At 35.1% G+C, this 12,187-nt stretch overlaps 1 long non-coding RNA gene across 1 annotated transcript; it reads left to right on the top strand.

Annotated features, from left to right (window-relative positions):
- The first annotated feature begins 2,532 nt into the window (after window positions 1-2,532).
- On the top strand, window positions 2,533-6,967 carry LOC122139656. Its single transcript, XR_006156472.1, has 3 exons — window positions 2,533-3,451; window positions 4,803-4,852; window positions 6,801-6,967. It is a non-coding gene; the product is annotated as an uncharacterized LOC122139656 (long non-coding RNA).
- Window positions 6,968-12,187: the final 5,220 nt, after the last annotated feature.

Genomic DNA, 12,187 nt, shown 5'->3' with positions numbered 1-12,187 from the left:
CGGATGACGGATCATTATAGAGGATCGCTGCGTGTAAATACGAGCTGAGATCTGCGGGAGAGTTCTCTCGCACTGTTTTTTTTTTTTTTTTTTTTTTTTTTTTTTGTGTGTGTGTGTGTGTGTGTGTGTGTGTGTGTGTGTGAAAGAAAGTACACGACCAGTCAAAAGTTTTTGAACAGTTCGATTTAATTTTTTTTTTTTAAAGATTTCTCTTCTGCTCATCAAGCCTGTATTTTATTTGATCCAAAGTACAGCAAAAACAGTAATATTATGAAATATTATTATAATTTAAAACAGCTGTTTTCTGTGTGAATCTCTGTTAAACTGTAATGTATTTCTGTGATGTGCAGCTGTATTTTCAGCATCATTACTCCAGTCTTCAGTGTCACATGATCTTCAGAAATCATTCTAATATGATGATTTACTGCTCAACAAACATCTCTGATTATTATTGATATAAATATATTGTATTTTGAGTACATTTTTGTTCAGGATCCTTTGATTAATAGAAAGATCTAAAGATCAGCATTTATCTGAAATAAATAGCTTTTGTAATATTATACACTCTACACCATTCAGAAGCTTAGAGTCAGTATAAAAATAAATGAGAGAAATTGATACTTTTATTTAGCAATGATGCTTTAAATTTATCAAAAGTGATGATAAAGGCGTTTATAATGTTACAAAAGATTTCTATTTTAGATAAATGCTGTTCTTCTGAACTTTCTATTTATCAACCTGAAACAAATCTACTCAGCTGTTTTCAACATCATCATAAAAATTATTTCTGAAGATCATGTGACACTGAAGACTGGAGTAATGATGCTGAAAATACAGCTGCACATCACAGAAATAAATTACAGTTTAACAGATATTCACATAGAAAACTGTTATTTCAAATAGTAAAAAAAAATATTTTAAAATGTTACTGTTTTTGCTGTACTTTGGATCAATAAATGCAGGTTTGGTGAGCAGAAGAGAAATCTTTAAAAACATTAACTGTTCAAAAACTTTATAGAAATGTCTAGAAATAGAAATAGAATTTTATAGAAATAAAAAAGTTTTATAGAAGGCCATTCTGAGACATTTCAATATAAATAACTCTTCACCCTGAGCATCAAAATCATAATGACTTGTTTCACACAGTATTTCCCCATTTTTATGCTTTTTTAAAATTTAATTTGGCAAATCCAGAGGGAATATCTCGAATGCATGAACATAATCCTCCCCGCTCCGTGTTCATGAATGATATTTGACGTTTATGAGCATCATATTGGCCCAGTAATCTGCAGTAAAGCAGGAGTCACACAGAGACGTCTTGTGTAAACTCTGTTTGAGTGATGTGTTGGTTTGTGCGAGCGTGAGGATCCTCTACTAAGAGAAGTTTCATTGTATGACCTCTGAGTGTTTCTGTGTAAATACTGGCTGTATTTGTAAACGCAGGCCTGTCCAGGTGTTGTAGAGCGCTGTAGCGTTTAGGAATAAATGTCACGACACACACGTTGACATAGATGTCTGTTTTTTTTTCTCTTCTCTCTCCATCTTCTTCATTCCTCTGGAAAAGTAAAATATGTCTTTTCCAAATCCCACGGTCAGGAGATGTATTGATGCGGAGGAGGATGTAGACATGTGGTCAGGAATATTGTCCAATATTAATATCATTCAAATGTCTGCCTGTAATTTACTGAAACGTGATGCCAGGGAGTAATTGCGCTTGAAATAGTCTGCTCTTGACAGCACTTACACACGAGCTGCTCAGAGCGAGTCCAGCGCTCATCACTTCATCTGATGGAGAATTAATATAAGCTCCGAGCTTCAGTGTCCATGTGTTCGACATTTCATTTGTCACACGATCAATCCCTTAAGAACCGTTCCTCTTCACCTTCACTAAGAGAGAAATAAATAACTGCACTATTAAGCTTTTCACTCTACAATGATAACAAATTATTATAATAGTTTACAGTAACTATCATAAATGCATCTTTATAGCATTTTTGCGCTGGATAAAGGTGCGTTCACATCAAGAACTATAACTGCAATACATTAGCGTTCTGCAGTTTTTTCGCTGCCACTTTAAATGCTGGAACTCTGTAAACTTTGTTGGATTCTGATTGGCTGTCAATGTTTTTATCGTTAATCACCTGAAAAAGAAACTAAATTTACATTCAGTGCTGTCAAACGATTAATCGCGATTAACTGCACCCAAAATAAGTTATTGTTTATATAGTATATGTGTGTGTACTGTGTCTATTTATCATGCATATATAAATACACACATACAGCAAATATTTTGAAAATACTTACATGTATATATTTATATTCATCACATTTATATATAAATATACTTAATATATAAACATAACACATTTTTTCTGAAATATATACATGCATATGTCTGAATTTATATATACATAATAAATATACACAGTACACACAAATACTATGTAAACAAAAACTTTTATTTTGAATGTGATTAATCGCGATTAATCGTTTGACAGCACTATTTAAATTATTTAAACCATATCGTTCCTCTGTTTTGTTGTATTAATGTTTTGCTATTCTTTTAAATCTAGAACGTTTTTTAAACTATATTGTTATAGTTTAAGTACTTGGTGTGAACAGGCGAGAGAAAAACCTCTCAAGGCCACAGGTTCACATCAAGAACGATAACTATGAACTATAACAATATATTGTCCACACCTGCAGCCAACAACTTTCTAATTATTGTAAGAACGCGCTGCGGTTTTGTCTTCTGTCGCTTTAAATGCACGCGCTGTTTAAAGCAGGATGGATTCTGATTGGCTGTCAAGTGTTTTTAATCTTAATCATCTGAAAAAAACAAACAAACAATTAGAACAATTATTAAAATCTAATAGTTATTATCATCCTTGCTGTAAACGGTCTTTTAGGGTGTTTGATTTACACATACAAAATAAGTAATATATATGTAATTTATAGATCAATAAGTTATAAGTTGTAATCTTTTAATTTATCTTTTATATCTCTTTTAGTCTAATTTATGTATCTACATTATTGTTGTTGTGCAGTGGGGACAATAACTGAAAGGAAAAGCGGTCGCTAATGATTAAATTAAGATTTCACTGCGCGCACGCGAGCGTCCGGTTCCGCGCTTCCGGTGTCAGGGCGGGAGCTGTCACGTGGCGCGGCCGCTGTTTGTACAGGTGGTTTAGTAAAGAAAACGTCGGAAAGACGCTTCCAGTTCAAACTCCCGGCCTACTCGAAAAAGACGCGAGGAAAGAATAATATATGGTGGAAAATAATGCGAGGAAAAGGGCTGAAGGTTTGACAGATGAGCTCGAGTCTGTTTCCCGCGCGCGGGCTTTGAGTGATGGCGCGAATAATTTGTCGTTAACGCTGAAGAGAGATTTTAAGTGAACATCTCGAACTAACATCTACGAAGCATCCCAACGCAAAGTGTGACTTAACAAAGGTAAGAAGAACACATTTAGCAGCTTTATGTTATAAAAACGTTTGGTTGTCATTTTTTCTTAACAGGAACAGTGCATTTTTCAAAGTTTAGCATAACATTTAGTTTAAAAGAAGGATGTTTTTTCTAATATAACGAGAACTTCAAGGTACAGTTCACTCAGAAATTAAAATTCTGTCATTTATTTAGGCTACTCTTATGTCCTTCCAAGCATGTGTAACTTTCTCTCTTAAGTGGAACACAAAATGGATTCATTGTTTGGATAAAAACGCCCAGACGTTCTTCAAAATAAAAGGATGACAGAATGATTAGTTTGGGGAGAACTATCCATTTAATTATCATAATCATAATTAACATTAGCCATGTTGGAAACCATCTTGGCCCAAACTATGATTTAACACAGGTTAAAAACGTTTTGTTCATGGTTTCTTAAAACATAAATAGCACATTATTGAAAGGTTAGCATAACATTCTCTATAGAAGGAAATCTAGTTTAAAGACATTAAAAAAATGTTATTCTAATATTGCAAGATAATTACACTCAAAATGTCTTCAGTGGAACACAAAAATGGACCCATTGACCTCTGTTGTGTGGGGAAAAAACACAGAATTTAATGATCAAATTAACATTCATAACATTAGCCATAGTTTTTTATTTATTTTTTATTTTTTTAAATGTTGGAAAACATCTCGGTCCAAACTATGATTTAACACAAGTTAAAAACTTTTTGTTGTTCATGGTTTCTTAAAACATAAATAGCATGTTGAAAAGTTATCATAACATCCTCTAAAGAAGGAAATCTAGTTAAAAGATATTAAATGATGTTGTCTCCTGATATTTCAGATTAATTACACTCAATATGTCTTGCTTCAGTGGAACACAAAAATGGATGCATTGACGTGTATTGTGTGTGTGTGTATATATATATATATCTATATATATATATATATATAATTTGTAATTTACTAATGTAATTTTATAGAATAATTATTAAGAATAATGTTTTGTAATTTTATCATTTCCCAATGTATAGTTTTTCAAACCTTCCCAGTTGAGTGGAAAACATCTCGGCTCAAACTATAGTTAAAAAACATTTTGGTTTTCCAAAAATAGCACATTATTAAAATGCATAACATTCCCTGAAGATATACAATTTTTAAAAATGTTTTTTTCTTCTCACTTGTGAGAGGGTTATCCCAGCAGTTGCTTTCTTCTGGACACAAAAATGACTCGCAATGTACTGAGACGTTCTTCAAAACATGATCTATAGTGTTAAAAACAAGAAAGTCTGGAGCGACACGACGGTGAGTTAAAGATTCTCAGAATGATCCGTTTATCTTTAATCATCAACAGTTCCCCGTTGGCTGGAAAACGTCTCATCTTCCAACGATGATCTCACACAGGTAAGAAATATCTGAAATCGTGATTTGACACAGATACTGTCGGTGAGAAACACGTCAAGCTGAAAGATTGGAGATCAAGTTAAGTCTGTGTAAAACCGTGCAGGAACGTTTACATTTTTAACTGCGGGTCAGCGATGAGCCAGAGGCTTCTGAACGCGCCGAAGCGGTGAAACCCTACAATTAGTCCATAATGAGCTTCAATTACCCTTTATTGGAGATGTTAAACTAGAGCGCGGTGAATAGGGCCGTTAAATGAGCGGGAGAGTCATAATAAGTGATTATTGTGGATGAGGGACATCGTCTGCATCTCGTGTGTGTGTTTCACGAGTGTTTTGGGAGTGATGTCAGAGGGTAATGGTGACACTAACCGTGCATGTGTTGGCCTCTTCCACGCTGACCTGTAACTCGAGCCGCGCGACCTTCATACAGCGGAGCGTTTAGGGCTCTTCCCGTGAACCCTCGCGCACAGAGGAGACGTTGTGGACCCTGGACTCATCATTCCAGCTCAAGCCTGAAACCGGGAGCGAACGAGGAAGCAGGAAGATTGTTAAAGCAGTGAAAATAAATGCCAAGCGCATCTGGGTGGTCAGAGTCGGTGAATGGGCAGTGAAATAGATTTAGGGTGAACTGGAAGACCGCTTAAGATGCTCAAAAAGTGCTGGGCTGTGAACCCATTTATCCTTAAAGCCATCTGCTCATGCACGCCTCTCTACGCCTTGTGCTTATTTTACGCCGGGCTCAAACGGGGTGATGACAGAACGAGTCGAGAAGAGGGTGTGGAGGAGCCGTCCGTATCCCTCTGCTCTTCTCTTTGCACCTGCCAGAGCCACAAAACTGTGTCTATCAGCTCTCTGTTTCTGTGCTCTCTTTAGTTGGAGTAAAGGATGTGGTCCATCCAAACACTGTATTTATAGAGTTTAGAGGAACTGCACTTTCTCTCAGAGATGGCACACTGAATAACGTAAATATCTCGACATGACGTGCTGTAATCAACTGACAGGCTCTAAACTAAACCAGGATTATTAGAGTGTGCTTTACAATTAATTACCATCCATTTTTAATTCAGCAGATTATAAAACAAGATTAATTCAGCTGTAAAACAATAGAGACAACTCAAGTTTTGTTCTCATCCGATCATGTCAATGTCATCAGATCCATAATAATATTGCATATTAAGTGTCTTTTAAACCCTAAACCTTATAAGACTGAAATTGTGTTTTCTTGTATGGTGTACAGTAATCTTTGTTTTAGTGTAAACGATGGATTATTCACAGTAACATGATCGGAGCTCAGCTCTACGACTCGATTCTGCTGTAAATCAGAGATTTAAATAGACTTGTAAAGTGAATTAGAGTCAGAGACGAGCGCAGAGTGAAGGAGAGATGTGTCTGAAATGAGACTGTGATGAATCCAGCTGATTTATAATATTTCTGTATAACGCATTACTCCAGTATACGCTTACATTCGTCTGGCCTCCAGACATTCCTCAGTAATGTGCTGCTATATTAAACCATATAGTGTGGTGTGTGTGTGTGTGTGTGTGTGTGTGCGCGCGCGCTGTACACTGAACAGTGTTTCGTTGTTGACTTCAATGACATAATCATCGATATTGTTCCAAATATTAATCTTAGTAATGTTATTTTTTGTTTTAATAAGTCTTGCTGAATGCAAGCTCCTGGTGAATTGTGGGAACACACTGTGTGTGCGCATCGAACAGAATCGTGTGTGAATATATGCGTCAGGTTTTGTGTCGCTGTGGCAGAGTTTAGGTTTGTGTTGAGTGTTCAGATGAGGGAGCGTCTTCATTCACTAGAGGACTGTGTGTGTGTCATTAATAACACTCAGCTCCGGTGTAACACAGACGGGTGGATTACAGCACATTAATCTCTCTCTCTCTCTGTGTGTGTGTCTTTGTCTCTCTGTCTTGCGTGCTCTCATAATGGAGCAGGTCTCAGGATCATCACTCATGAGTCTTTGTGTCTGTCTTTGTCTCTCCGTCTCTCTTTGTTTTGTCTGTTATTGATATAGAGACGCTTCTTCACGCTGCTCAAGTGGCTCTCAGTGCTAATGCTGTCGCTGGACGCCGGCCAATCAGAACCGCACTTTAAACACCCGCCCAATAAAAACACCTTTGTTCAGAGTCATTTTGGAGAGTTTGTACTAAAACTTTACCTGAACCTTGTTAGATTTATCACCACACCAAAACATCTGTTGATGATACCCATTAAAACCAGTAAAACGGAACAATTGCTGATACAACAGCAAAAATATTAGAAAATATATGCACAAATGATATATATATATACACCCCCCCACATATATAATATATATACATATATATATATAGATATATATATATATATATATATATATATATATATATATATATATATATATATATACATATATAATATATATATATATAACATATATATATTTATATATATATATATATATATATATATATATATATACATACATATTACATTACTAAAATTTACTACAAAACTAAAAATGCTTACATTATTGGCATTATTTTCATGCTTTTCATTGTTTGATCACAAAGCAGGTCTGTTTGGTTTTTATTTAAACCAGCTGTACATTTTCTTTGTGTAAATCTTTTTTTTTTCAGTTAATGTTTTTGTGTTTTTATATTGCTGTTTGTTGTTTTAATAGTAAAGTTTGATATTAAAGTGATAATTCACCTAAAAATGAAAACATGGCATTTGTCCATGAGTCTTACAATATAAATCTTACAGACATGCTGTATTTACATTTATACTTAATGCACAGATCAAATAATTTGACACACTTTTTATTTTTTCAAAAGATTTTCATAACTTTTTATTTGTGTCACTGGTTTCCATCCGCGTAAGACAAACCTAAAGTGTTTACACAGCAAAAATGATGTTCTTCCTCAGCATTTCTGTCTTGTTTTCCAGCACAAATATCTAAACATCCTTAAATCAAGACACATTTACTGGAGAAGCAAAATGAAGATATCAAGCCTTGTTTTCTGAAAAACTGATCAAAATTAAGTGAGGTTTCTGTTTAAAACAAGAAACACCTCACTTCATATTGATACATTTTTTCAGAAAACTATTCTTTATCTAATGTGATTTTGTTCCTTAAGTAAATGTATCTTGATTTAAGGATGTTTAGATATTTGTGCTGGAAAACAAGACAGAAACACAAGAATGCTATCAAACACACCAGCCCGATCTCACGGCAATTCGTACATATTTTACGAGGTGGCTAATTCGTACGAATTCGTACGACCACACTCGTACAAATTCATACGATTTTTGCCAAATCGTACGTATTTTACGAGTTGCACATTCGTATGAATTTGTACGAATGACCTACACCAAACCCCGCCCCTAAACCTACCCGTCAGTGGGGTCTAGCCAAATCGTACGAAATCGTACGAGTGAGGTCGTACAAATTCGTACGAATTAGCCACCTCGTAAAAATACGTACGAATTGGTCGTGAGATAGCGTTGTGCTATCAAGGATTCAGGTTTAGTGTTAAGTGTTATTTAAGTTTTGTGTGTGTTTTTGTTTTTTGTGTTTTGTGTTTACCTGCTGGTGGAACCTGTAACTACAGCCTTCTGAGCAAAACATTATATATATATATATTATATATATATATATATATATATATATAATATATATATATATATATATATATATATATATATATATATATAATATATACACTGTATATATGTCATTTGTTCTTGTTTTAAGCAAAAACAAATAATCTTAAGATATTTTCCCTCTAAAGTAAATTTATCTTGAAAACAAATAAGTCAAGATTACTAGGGAATTCTTTTTTTGCAGTGAAAATTAAATGCCTTTGTATTTCTGAGTGAAACAGTGTAATCTTAAGAAATGACTTCAGTCAAAAAGGAAAGCCATTTCATGTTTTTCTTGAGAATAACGTCACTGACGAATCACACACAATAAGAGCAGGAACATGAATTAAGAATGTAAATATGGTGGATTTTGATTTCGTGTTGACTTTAAACTCAGCTGAGGACTGCATTGAGTCTAATGAGCTTTGACAGAGCCATAAAACGCTCCTGAGGGTGCAGTCAGACAAACCATCTATTGTACACGCTGAAATCACAATAAAACTGACGCGTGTGTTTGGGCAATGTGGCCTGTGTCACTGCGCTCGCTGCAGAAACACAAATCTCTTACAAGACCGGGGCTCTCTGGCTCCCATCAGAGGAAAAACAGCTCTTAAATCAAACCCGGCCCATCAGCAGGACTGTTCACACACGCTTTCCACTTACTGAGGGCTTCACTGACGTCACTGCGAGAGACTGAAGTTCACACACACAGACCGAACGAAAGCACAGCTAGGACTCACTCGGGCCCCTGGGAGCCACAGCGTCGGGGGCCGGGAAAAACGTTTATCCAGAACTCATGTTTGTCATTCCTGTCCGACGTCTCATTAAACATCCCGTCACTGAAAAACAGTACAAATATCTAAACATTCTCAAATATAGATACATTTACTAGAGAAGCAAAATGATGTAAGATATTAAGTCTTGTATTCTTACAGATTAATCCAAATTAAGTGAGTTTATGATTAAGACAAACATCTGCCAATGGGCTCAGAAAAATTCACTTAATTCAGAGGGAAATCAGGATTATCTGAACTTGTTAGCAAATAATATACTAGTTTTCTTTTAAGCATAAACTCAGAAAACAAGACTTAATATCTGATTTTACCTCTGAAGTAAATCTGTATTAATTTAAGAACGTTTAGATATTTGTTCTGGAAAATAAGACTGAATACTGAAAAAGAACATCAATTTTTTTTTTTTTTTTTTGCAGTGTTGACAAAGTTTAAACTTTGTTCTCAAATGTTTCCCCTATAGATTAATAATGATAGCAGAAGGGAGAATATTTGAGTTCATATCAAGACGTCGTTGATCTCTAGAGGAGACGCGTGAGAGTACTGGAGGAATACTGGGGTTTTCTCAGGAGAAACATCTGAGATGCAGATTTGATCTCTGTTAAACATGATTTCTGTCCAGGTGTCACAGTTTGGATATTAACATGTGTCCTGTGTGACTTGAGTGTGTGTGAGGTGTGAGCTCTGGAGCTACGGGACACGAGGAGTGTGTGTGAGGGAGAGAGGAGGTGAAGGAGGTTAATTACTCAATGATCAGGACTTGTGTACTACACCCGACTTTAGGCTAGAGTTTCCACCTGTAAGAGCCTCACCTGTGTGTGTGTGTGTGTGTGTGTGTGTGTGTGTGTGTGTGTGTGCGGTCAGGTCATGTCAGTACTCGGAGCAGCAGCCCATCCATCATGTGCAACAGAGCAAAGCTGTCATTTCTCTCTCTCTCTCACACACACACACACACACACACACACAAATACTGTTGATTTCCATATATTGATTTGTATTTGAATGCTTGCAATTATATTATCAGCATCACCAACTATGACCAGTGGATGCTCTGCAGTGAATGGGTGCCGTCAGAATGTGAAAAAGTGTTCTGGTGTGAATCAGGAGAGAAATCTGCACAGATCAAGCAGTGTTTAAACAGCTCTAAAACTAAATATGTGTCTGGATTTTGATGTGAGAGAGAACAGGAGATGCACTTTTTCACTGGAGGAAGTGTTATTATGGATTATAGACTCTATGTATTTGAGTTATAAAAACATCTTAATGCTGGATGTGTTTCATCTTTTGTCTTCTCCAGATGTTCACTGATGGACTGGAGTGCTGTGGATTACTTGTGGATTATTGAGCTGCTGTTAGTGGTTTGTTTTCAGACCTGCGAGGTGTTTTGACTTCATTAAGAGGCCGAACACACACACACACACACACACACACACACAGAGCTAATGAGCTGCTTTAAGAGCGTGCACATTATTTGACCATTAGGAAAGAGAAACACGCACAAAGACAGTTTAGTTTGTGTACACGTTCAGCACTTGAGCTCATGTTGTATTTGGGGTTTCTTTAAACCGCCCCGAACTGAAATTCAACAGTTTGCTTCTTTATACTGAATTACGTGTGTGTTCTTTACACTAATCACTCCAAAAGTGATTAAGAGTGCACACTAATGATGTTGTTTTAACTTAACTCTGCCTGACCCGCGCCGGCTAATTAATGCGCTTAATGAATATGAACAGCATGTTGCTTTGGTCATTTAGAGGGCAGCAGTCTGAGAAGAATAAATATATTTGCGGTCGCGATCATTTAGTTTTATGAATGAGTTCTACTGGGAAATTGTTCTGTGGAGAGGTCTTTTCTTCCCGTGTGTTTGTTTAAAGAGGAACAGTGTAGTGTGGGAATGCACAACATGGTTTTAAACAGCCTTAGGAAGCGTCTGAAGCTGTATTAGATGTTCACCGTCATATTAATCATCTGTGTAATTACTGTCACAAACATCGCACTTGATGTAGATTGTTTATATTTGCCAGTATTTAGAAAATGCTTCATTGAAATTCCATGAGGCCAATTTTTAGACCACAAAGGATATTTATATACTTTTTAAAATAGATTTAAGATTTGAGAGCATTTCTTTTTTGGAGGAACTGTTCTCTTATAATCAGGCAGTAGAAATATAATGTTATTGAGATTCACAGAAACAATAACAATTAATTTGTTAATATTCCTCTTCGGGGTTAAAGTTTAAAAAACAGACTTTAAGATACAAGTTTTGGTATGTTTGTGTGTGTGTATGTGTGTGTGTGTTGTTTTTTTGTGTGTGTGTTTGTTGCTTTTTTGTATAGTTAATTATAGACTTTATGTATAATGCATTATAAAGGTATTCATAATGTATGCTGTAATGCATTATATCTTTACATAAATAATTGTAACAAAAGTTAAAATACATTATAGTTCTATAATTTTTGTTTTTGTCTTAAAGTGTGTTATTTGTGTTATAAAGTCTGTGATATTAATTTCATAAGATGATACAGTGCATTATAAGGTGCATTACAATACATAATTAATAATACATTATATACAGTGTCACTGTTTTTTTTAATCTAACTTGGTGTACTAAAATAATTTTAGTAAGTTAAGTTTACAAGTTAAACCAAACAAAAATGAAAAATGTCACCTTGGCATCTAGCTGAAATTAAATAAGTTTTAAATAAAATGTGTTTTGTGGTTTTAGTTCAATATAATAATCCTGTTCTCAGAACTAACTTCTCTATTATGAACCACTTTCTCAGTTGTTTATAATAATAATAATTTAAATATTTAAATTGTATGAACATATAAAGCATGTTCTACAAAGTTTGACAACCAGAAAATGTTCTGAACTTTATCTTCATTTTGAACAGTATATCCATTGC

The sequence above is a fragment of the Cyprinus carpio genome, chromosome B14 (assembly GCF_018340385.1).
Source record: "Cyprinus carpio isolate SPL01 chromosome B14, ASM1834038v1, whole genome shotgun sequence".
NCBI lineage: Eukaryota > Metazoa > Chordata > Actinopteri > Cypriniformes > Cyprinidae > Cyprinus > Cyprinus carpio.
Note: the sequence above shows the minus strand (reverse complement) of the source record. Positions and strands in the feature narration are given on the sequence as shown.